General features: G+C 55.1%; 1 long non-coding RNA gene across 1 annotated transcript; it reads right to left on the minus strand.

Annotated features, from left to right (window-relative positions):
* Window positions 1–7,745: 7,745 nt before the first annotated feature.
* Window positions 7,746–9,314, minus strand: LOC144367063 (uncharacterized). The gene is made up of 2 exons (XR_013426269.1): window positions 9,002–9,314; window positions 7,746–8,287 (listed from the first exon to the last, which is right to left on the minus strand). It is a non-coding gene; the product is annotated as an uncharacterized LOC144367063 (long non-coding RNA).
* Window positions 9,315–10,343: the final 1,029 nt, after the last annotated feature.

Raw genomic sequence — 10,343 nt, forward strand, 5'->3', positions numbered from 1 at the left:
GCACAGTCTTTGACGTGACCCCACCGCTGTAAGGTGGATATAATGAGGGTAGAAAAGAAAAGCCGGAAGAAGAGTCTTATAGGCAGAGCTACGCCCCCACCCCCACCCCGAGTTCAGACGTGGAGAGCTTTGCCCCTGATGGGACCCTGATTGGACAGAGGCGGAGACAGGGGCTTCCAGAGGTCGCTGCGGTTCAGTGAAGCCCCGAGGGCTGTCGCGAGTCCCACACTGCGGATGCAATCACTCCAGGAGGAAGAGGCGCGAGGTGTGCCTGCCTGGAGGCAAGACTGAGGACCCAGTAGAGGTGGCCACCTGCCGGACAGGGAGGGGACCAGGAGAAACCAGCCCTGCCGCATCCTGTCCTTGGACGTCCAGCTTGTAAAACTGCGAGATGACGCTGAGGTCAGCTCCTGCCAGGCAGGGGCATGCAGTGGGGCCCCAGCAGAGCACCGCCAAGAGCATTTTAAGACTTTCATCGCACTCTGTCGGTCACATGGGTTCCATAGACATTTCCCTCTGTGAGCCTGGACTGCCCAGGATTACCGAAGTGTTTAAAGAAAGAAAAAAAAACAAAGGGACCCACGCCATTTAAAGGGACCCAGGAGGGACACCTTTCAGGAGTGGCCCAGCTGAGACCATCCAGCGGGACAGATGGGAGGTGTGTCCCCCACTCCTGGTCTCGCAGAGCCTCCCGGAGGGTCCCAAGCTGCCTCTCCCCTGGGTCTGCCGTGGGTGATGGGCCTCCTCCGTGCCTGCGGCTCCGCAGGGCTGCGTTCTGATCCCACGGAGAGATGGCATTGACTTACTGTTTGAAAGTTAAATCAGACACCTGGATGGTGGCCAGGTGTTGGGAGCTCGTCCCCTCTTCCAGCTCCCGGGGTACGTACCTGTTTATTTACTGATAAGTCGACGTGTTCCCCGCTGCACGTCACAAATAATCCGGCAAATCCTCGAGATGTATTGCAACGATGGATTAGAAAAGTCAATGTTGTACATGAAGGATTAAAAAAAAAGAAATATTTGGAATCTGCTTAAGTATCCCTTATCTCCAAGGCAGTCTTGACTCCCTTAAATCTGTTCTGCCAGAGACACGGCAGGGAGGAGAATTCCACCTTCCACGCTACTGCGTGGCCCAGATGGCCAAGAGAGCACCGGCCGGCGTCCAAACGGCGCTGATCCTAACCTGAGTTTACCCACTGATTGGTGGTGTGGCCTCAGTCGAGTTACCTCACGTCCCCCAGCCCCAGATTGCTCATTTTTTATTGTGATAAAAACCCAGAATGTACAATTCCTCCCCTGTGTCAGCTGGGGTCTTCCAGAGCAACAGAGACAACTGTTCATGTGCCTCTATCGTCATGAAGGGGGATTTGTTGGATTGGCTGACACAGTCGGAAGCTGGGTCCCCACAGAGGCCGTCTGCAGGATGGAGAGCTGGAGGAACCAGTAGGTGCTCAGTCCAAGATGCTGGAGCCTCAGAACGAGAGGAGCTGGGGTGAACCACGCCTGAACACACACACACCAGCCCTTCTCTTTCCTCCGGATGGACCCGCCCACAGCACCTGCTGCACGTCGAGTGGTATTTTGAGTTTGTAAAAAAAAACAAAAAAAATGTTCCAGTTACATATTTAGTATTTGCAGCTGTCTCTTGTCACGCCCTTGATCAAGGGGCACAGTGATAATCCGACAGGCATTACACTCATGAAACGCCAACTGTGTACGCTCAGGGAGGCCGAACACTGTGGAAGACAGGGGAGAGTGAGCTGAGGTCGGCCACCTGCTCCCCGCAGCCTCCCTGCTCCATGTGGCTTCTGTCCCACGGAACCTCCCGGCTCCCCATCCCTGTGCCCCCTCCCTGCACGCCATACACCGCCTCCTTCCATGGCACCATCACGGCTCTCCTCAGCGGTCCTGCTTCTTTTCCCTGTGCATGACCACTTCCTGCCCCGTCCAAGCTCCGGTCTTCTTGAAGGCAGGGTTGCTCCCTGGTTTAACTTTGGGTGACATCTTTCACAGTCTAGCGACTCAACCAATGGTCTGAATTCATAAGAAATCGTTCTTGGTTCCCAGCAGCTTGCCATCCTCTGCTGACTGCAGACCCAAGTCCCGGCTCGCCAGCCAAACGGCAGAGGTTTAGCATTAGGCACCCCTCCCTTCGTCAGCTGGCCTGATTCCTTCACTGCGCGTTAAATATTTCAGGCTCACTCATTTATTTTAAACAATATTCATTGGCATTAATATTGAAAGCACATAGAGAACCCACGACATGCCAGGCTCTCTCAATGCTCGGGATAACAGATGAAAGGGTTAGCCTCGGTTCCTGCCCTGGGAGAAGGTTCAGGAACCAACCCCGAGAACTGAACCCAGAAGTGCACTCTGGAGAGGCTGCGAGAGAAGACCTATCTGGGGTCGCCCGGTGTTTCCTCTTGCGGGGTGGTTCTTAGGGCCCCTCTGCCTTCACGAGTCCCATGTGGCTTATAACCCGAGACTGACTCCTGGGACCTCTTCCTGGACTCCTGTGGGCCTGCCTGGTGCTGCAGAACCCTTCACCTGCGTGGACTCCAGCCCGCAGGGACATGAGCTACAGACGGGACAGAGCTGTAGCCACCAGGCCCCCCCGTCAGCAGCCTGTAGGCACAAAAGCACGACCTTCTGGATGGGAGAAGAGTCCCGCCCAGGACCCAAGCCAGGGCAGGATGGCAGTGAGCAGGTGGCAGGGTGCCACAGCCATCTGGCACTCACCCTGACCGGGCTGACTTGGCTCGACTCACCTGGGGGTACCCCCCGTCCCTTCCCTCTCCACAATCCCCAACCGTGGGGACAGGTTGGCGTCAGCTTGCGTTTAACGCACTTGGACCCATGATTCAGGCTCCTCCTGGTGGTGCTCGGAGTCAGGTCCCCGAGTTCCTCACAGGTGCAGCAGCTCCCTCCTCCTGGGACGACAGCCCTCAGCGGGGTCTCGAGGTCTCCAGATGGGCAAGTTTAGGTGGCAGCGAGTGCCATGTAGCCTAAACAGTCCTGAGGGGCTGGAGGGATTGGAAGGGATGAATGTTTGGGAGGCTATTTTTTTTTTTTACCTCTTAACTGGAATCCTGAGCAGTCCCGTCTGATAATAAGGCGATTCCCATTTTCACCTAAGGGACATTGAGACACGGGAGAGAGAGGGAAGTTGGCCAGGAGCTGACTCTTGGAGGTCATTTGTGTTTTGCTGAGTGATGCTGAAACAGAGTGCGGCCTGCCGTAGAGAAGCGTGCCTGGAGCTACGCCTCTGTGACCAGAGCCGGCATCAGAATGACTGGGAAGGCTCAGGTGGACAGGTTGTTGGATACCACCCTTAGTGTCGGGACCCCTGGGTCCGGGTGGGGCCTGAAAAATGTCCATTTCGACTGAGTTCCAGAGGCGGGCGGCTGGCCAGGGACCACTCTCCGTACAGCAGGGCTTGGCCAGAGGAGAAGGGACTCCCAGTGCTTCAGAGGCAGGTGAGCCGTGGGTTCCTGGGGAAGGGGGCATCTGGGTTGGGCATGGAAGCCAGTGTAGGAGTCCCCTCCATCACTCTGAGTCACGGAAGGCAAGACCAAGTAGTCGCTGTGTTCAGACTTACAGGTACCAGGCAGGTTCAGGTGGGGTGGTCAGTGAGCATGTGTGTGGGGGGTGGCTGGGCAGAGCCCACACAGGCTGGGGACTGACTGGCGACTTGGGGGCCAGGTAGAAAGCCACTCTAAAGAGTCCAGACCTCATCCTCTGGGTACCAGGCTTTGAATCAGAAGAGCAACGCAGTCCCCTTTGCCTAATTGTGCACTAGTAGTTTATTTATGAGAGCTAAAAGGGTATGAATCACAATCTGCAGGGAGGAATGTCGGGGTACAGAAAGCTCACTGTACAAATAATAAGGACGAGTGGAATTGGGGGGGGGGGCAGGCGCTTCGGCCAGAGTGGTGGGATTTACCTGCATTTGCTTCCCCATACCCTTTGCCACGGACCTGGCTCTCATCCCATTTTAGAGATGAAGAAACCGAGGTTCAGGAAGGCAAAGATGTACTGCTTGATAGTATCCGAGCAGGTTCCGAGTGTAAAAGCTCCTTCGTGTGGCTCTACCCTTGCTGTCCATCATCTCTGAGTTCAGGAACTGAATCTCTCCCTGCCCTTCTCCCCATACGTGTTGCTGCCCTGGGGACCTGTGCCTGCTGCACCTGGCGGAGGCAGCCCAGGCCCTCCCCATGGTCCCCCTTCCCTGGCTGGTGCCTTCCCCACAAAGGCACCGGGACCAGCCGGGGCTGCGGCTCGTCCTCAGAGGCTCTGTGGTCTGCATGGTGCAGGAATGCCATCCCCAGGTCCCCGTGGGACCCGTCACTGTCAAACCAGAGGCCTTTTTTTTATTCTTGCCAACTCAGGGCTTTTCAGATCTTTAAGGCTGATCAGAGATAGAGCGCGACAATAGCCGGCTTCAATCTCAGCACGCGGGGAGGCCAGGCGCGGCGAGGCAGCACGCGTCAAATAGAGTACACGGTCTCTTTTTGGGAAGATAAAACATAACTCTTGGTCGGCGCCGCACAATGAAAGCCCTTGGAGAGCGGAGGAGATCTTTGTCGGGGATTGTAACTCATTTAGCTCCATTGTCTCACGGAGCTCGCGCAGAATGAAAGCGATTCATCTTGCTTTTGTTTCCGGGTGCCTTTTATTTCCCGACTCAGATATTTCTCTTCCATTAGCAGAAGCAGTGCTTCCTCTCCCGTCTCTTCTCCAACGCGACTTTCATCCTCAACGTGTTTATGCTCGGCTCTCGCCGCTCGATTCAGTGATTTTTCTTTTTCTTTCTTTTTTTTTTTTTTTTTCATTTTGCCAAGTGGTGATTTAGATGATACAGGCGCCACTGCTGTGAAGTGCATTTTTCAAAAATGTTTTAATGATCCCGTTCCTCGGATGCCTGTGTATGTGTGTGTGTGAGTGTGCAGATGTGTGACTCTGGTGTGTGTGTGTGTGTGTGTGTGTGTGTGTGTGTGTGTGTGGTGCATATCAGTCCACAGAGAACACCATCATTTATTCACTCAGGAAATAACACTTTGAGCTTCTGCCAACAGCATCGCCCTGCCGAGGACATGGCAGTTGCTAAGGGTCTGCCGCTGCCCTGAGCATGCTCACGCACACACAGGCGCACACACAGACGCCACACGCACCTTGATTAATTATGGCGCAGGAGTTAAGGAGCAAAACTGCAAGATAAGAGATGCCCAGGGACAAATTTGGAGGCGCTGTTCCCTGCCTTTGGAGAAGGGAGAAGATTTGTTATGAACATTCATAACTCATTAGGAATTTGATGGGAGGCTGCCTGGAGGCTGACCTGCGCCTCCTCAGTGGTCCTGCATCTGTACAGGTAGCTCTAGGACACGAGCCTTTGCCTTCAACAGGGTGAGAGGAGTCCAGGTCACAGTAGCTGAGTCACTTTCAAAAAGCTGGGCCACCCGTGTGCGCCAGAGACGGGCTTCGATCCTGGTTCTCTTGACAGTGGAGAATTGCTGGGATTTGGAAGGTGCCCAGGGCTGGGAGGCCAGACCAGATTGGTCACAAGTAAGTGACCAGTGCTTCTTGTATTAAAATCTTCTGGGAGTTTCCCCTGATCCTTGCCCCTTCTGGGACATCTCAGTCCGAGTCCAGCTGTCTGACCTGGATGTTGCGCTACCAGCTGGACCAGCTCTTGTGATCCCACCTCCGTGTGAGTGGCATGGGGAAGGGACTATTGGCTACTTTATTCTAAAGGATGAATAGGTTAGCTCTGTGTCATGGTGACTAAAATACTTGCTAAGGACAATTTAGAGGAGGAAAATCCATTTGGGCTCATGGTTTCGAAGGTCAGTCCATGACCAGCTGATTCCATTGCTCTGGGCCCGAGGGGAGGCAGGACACCAAGGTGGAGGGCATGGCAAGGGGAGGTCACCAGCTCTTGGTGGCCAGGAAGCAGGGAGGAGCCGAGGACAAGACACAGCCCGAGGACAGGCTCCTAGTGAACTACTCCCTCCGGCCACGCTCCACCTGAGGACAGTTACCAGCCAGTATCTCCTTTCAAATTATCAATCCAGTCAATGGAGTAACCTGCCGATGTATTGATCCCATCTACATGAGCTATAGGGGACATTCCAAATCCAACCCTGACCATGATGCCCTGGGAACATGTCCCTCTGTGTGGACTGCGATGAGGCTGTGGCCTCCCTCATCTGTTACCCCTGCAGAGAGAGGTGGCCCCCAAGCCCCTCTGGCTCTCTGCCCAGGTCTCTCGGACTTTCCACTCCCTGGGCCTCAGGCAGAGAGGTGAGATGGGCCAGGCATCTCAGCAATGCTGTGCCCTAAGTGCCACCAGGGCCATCATATGCATCAGCCTTCCTCCCCCCAGCTCCTGCACTCACTGCCTCCTCACTGGCTCTCCTCCAGGGGAAGGGCAGACGCCCCCAGGCCAGGCTCTGATTCTGAGGACTCCCCTCCCCTCCAGGGCTCTGAATGATCAGTGTACATTCAACACACCTACACCCTCAAAAATCAGTCATGTGCCGAGGGACACACACCCAGACACACACACACACAGTACTCAAGGTCACATTCCCACACATGCATTTATCATTCAAGGTCTCGCACGTGTACACATATTGTTCATGTGTGCACATACAACATTCATGTGCAGTGCAGCACACACATACACAGTTTTCGGAGTCACGTGCACACACGCACACATACACGTGCAGAGACCGTTTGGAGTCATTTATGGACGTATCTCCACGCCTACCACCAGGACATACATTTTGCATTTTTATTTTTACCCTAGATCTCCTCCTCGAGCTCACAAATCCAGCTGCCTCGGCAAATCCACCACAGGGTGCTGAAGAAACACCAGACTCCCAGGACCCACGCAGAACTGTGTTTCCCGCAAAAATATCAGTCCCCCAGAATTTCCAGTTTCTTCCAGATCACCCCAGTGTCTGTGCGGCTGCTTGGCACTCACCCTTCAGTGTCTCCCCTGCCTTGATCCAGCCCTCAGTAACCCCATCGGTTCCAGTTCCTCCCAGACACATCCGGACCCAGACACCTGTCCCCTGTAACCTGCTGTAACCCTGACCCACAGGCTGGAGGCTGCCTGGGTCTCTTCTGGTCCACACTCTCCATGCAGGAGAATGGTCGGCCCTCCCGTGAGCTTCCACTGAGAGCACAAGGCAAATGCCACTACGGACCCCCCTGTCATCTGGTCCTGCTCTGTCTCCCAGCTGGCCTCCCTCATCCCCCACAGCTGGGCGCACATCTGTGCACGGCCTTTCTGCTCCTCCCAATGCCCCGCCCTTGCCTTTCCTAGAGCCTCGGCAGTCAGTCTGTCCTTGGCTCATGTCCAGGGCTGGCTCGTGTCCATCTTTCAGACTTCCTCTGAGACACCCTCCGGACCCCAGCGCTGAGCAGCCCCTCCGGCTCTGCGCAGTTCTCTAATCCATCTTGGTCACATTCTTGGGGACCCGAAATGACCTTTTCCACTCATCTCTGAGACCGTCGATTCTCTGTCCACGTTTTCTCCTGAAGCTTTCAGAGTTTGCCCTCCCATGTGGTGGTCTTTCTTCCAGCTTGAATTTACTTCTGTGCGTGGTGTGAGGTGAGGGCCATCAGCAGCCTTCTGCTGCACGTCCACACCTCCCCTCAGCTCCCGTTAGAAGGAATCACACTGGACGCTGTGCTTGGTCATTCTCCACTGTTCTAACAAGGTACCTCTGTCTGGGCACTTTACCAAGGACAAAGGTTTATTTTGTCACAATTTTAGAGACTGAGAGTCCAGATTGTATGGTGCCAGCTATGACAAGGACCCCAGCTGCTTCACGTCATGATAAACGCGACCCTAGCAGGAGCACATGGGAAAGGGAGAGGTCACCTGGTCATACAGGAAGGAAGAGGGACCAAGAGGGGGCAGGGCTGCTCTTTTGATGACCATAAAATGGGGCCTTATTAGGTTGGCTCACAAGACCGGAAGCTGGACAGTCCACATGGCTGTCTACAGGCGGAGAGCTGGGAGAGCCAGTAGCTATGCCGTCCAAGCCACTGGAGTCTCAAGAGGGGAAGAAGCCATGCTGCAGGCCCAGTCCAGGACTGGGGACTGCAAACTCGCTGGAGACCACCGGGCATGGCCCCCTTTGGAAGAGAAAGGAGCTGGGGTCTGACGTCCTCAGGCCATCGCAGCAGCCACCAAGAACCCACTCGGGGAGAAGGAGCCGGCCTTGGCCGCGGTTTCCTTGTCCTTCCCACTCTTTGTTCCTGTCCAGGCCTCCCACTAGAAGAAGAGGGAAAGTTAAGTCTTTTAAGTGGTGCTCACTCCTCGGACGTCCCAACTCATGCACTCTGATGCAGAGTTAGTGTCACTTTAAGTCCTGACGTCGTCAATCAACCTTGCATCACAGGATGAGTGAAGAACAGGAGAGTGACAAAGTGTCTCCTAATGCCTGTGTGAACACGCTCAGCGTGTCCCTCACAAGATGGACCGCCTCGCTCTTTTATGGCCCCTTCCTCCAAAACTAATCAGGGTCTGATGAGAACTAGCATGGTCTCTCCGGAAGCAGCACCCAGAGACCACAGACAAGGCTCCACCTGCTAGAGTCACCTGCCACCTCCCAACATGGCCATACAGGGAAGCAAGTGTCATCTGGTGAACCTTTGGGGTGAACCATATCCACACCTAGGGACGGCCTTGGCTCCACGGCCGAGATCAATGAACTGCGCACTTGGCTCACTCCTGGCTTCTCTGTTCCATGGTCTCCAGGCCCTAGGGTTCCCCAGCGCTGGAAGGTAACTTCCTGCTGCAGGAGCACCTCCTGGCTTCCCGTGGCCCAGCCCCTGGCACAGGGTGGCTCAGTGCCCTTCCAGCAGTGGCCTGGCCCGGCTGGTTCCTAGTTCTCGGATCCCCTGCATGTCCCCGCGCAGCCCATGGCGGGCACGCTGCCTCCCCGTGGGCTGCTTCCTGGGTCCTGCCGTCCTCCTCCAAGCTCACCTCCATGCCAGCTGCTCAGGCTGACCTTGACTGACCTCTGTTGGCTCTGCCTGGAGCTGGGGCTCGGGGGCGCCCAGCACTTTCTGTCTGCTGTTCCCTTCTTCCAGGTGTCGACCCAGCGGGTCCTTCGATACCGCTGCCAGCCTGTTCCTGTCCTGCTCAGAGCTGCCTGGCAGATCCCCAAGGACTCCTGCCTGCCTCTGGGATTCCCTTGCTTGATTGGAACCCAGGCCTGTCTGGTGCACAGGAGGACAAAGAAGAGGCCAGCAGGCTCTGTTCCAGCCTCGCCCCACGTCGGAGGCCCTCCTGTTCTTCTTCCAGTCTCATAAACAAGGCCTCAGTCAAGGCAGGAATCAGGGCGGGAATGTGGCAGTAGACATCACGTTCCCACCCCATGCTCAAGGCCGGCCAACTCGGTTAGCTGGCTGGTTTTAGCAGTTCCCTCTGTAGAATGCTTGCTGCAGAGATTTCACCCTGAGGAAGGTCACAGAAAGTGAATGGCAGTGTCACGCACGCAACACGCAGAGCCACCTGCAAACCCACCCGGAGCTGTGGCTCAGCACCCAACCTGGCTCTCTGGCCAGAGCTTTGCACAGACCTTCCCAGCATTAAGACCAGAGAGGCCAGGAAAGTCCCCTGAGGAAACTCAGCGCCTCCCAGACCATCAGACAAGCTAACGTCCGGGTGGATTAGAGAAGGTGGGAAAGGCTCAGAATAAACGGGAAGGAGAACAGCCAGGATTAGTGAGAAGTCAAAATGCCACCGTTCCCACCCTGGGTCCCCGGAGCAGGTGTTCCAGTTGAGCAGTCTTTAGAAGTTAACTCGACCAACCTTGTAATTTTACCGACGAGAAAAGCAAGAGCCATTCAGAGTGCGATTGTGTGTTCTAGGTCACAGGACCAATTAGCACGCTTGCAGAGTTACTGCAAATGAGCTCCAAAGCACTTGCAGAACAAGCATCATCATCCAGAGATGGGAGATTTCAAAGTGGCACAGGGTGGGCCTTGAGGAGCTGTGGACGCTCGTGTGTAAGGTTTTTGAATTTGTCTGTGATCTACACAACCCTTCCCCACCTGAGGCAGCATTAGAGTTCCAACAGTGAGTTTCTCATTTATAGTCCTGAGAAGCTTCTGAGTAGATTCCAAACATCAGACTGTCCAACTGGATTCCAATGCCAGGGCAGAAACGATGAATTCCACTCCTTTCAAAGCAACTTCTACTCCCTAGCCCAGCCTTAGCCCTAAGGTATGTTCGTCATCCCCCTCTTTGGACACAAGAAGAGGAATTCTGTGCACAGAGGCCCCACATCTTGGCTCCTGGAATACACAGAGAACCTGTGTGC

This window comes from Ictidomys tridecemlineatus, chromosome 10 (genome assembly GCF_052094955.1).
Source record: "Ictidomys tridecemlineatus isolate mIctTri1 chromosome 10, mIctTri1.hap1, whole genome shotgun sequence".
NCBI classification, from domain to species: domain Eukaryota; kingdom Metazoa; phylum Chordata; class Mammalia; order Rodentia; family Sciuridae; genus Ictidomys; species Ictidomys tridecemlineatus.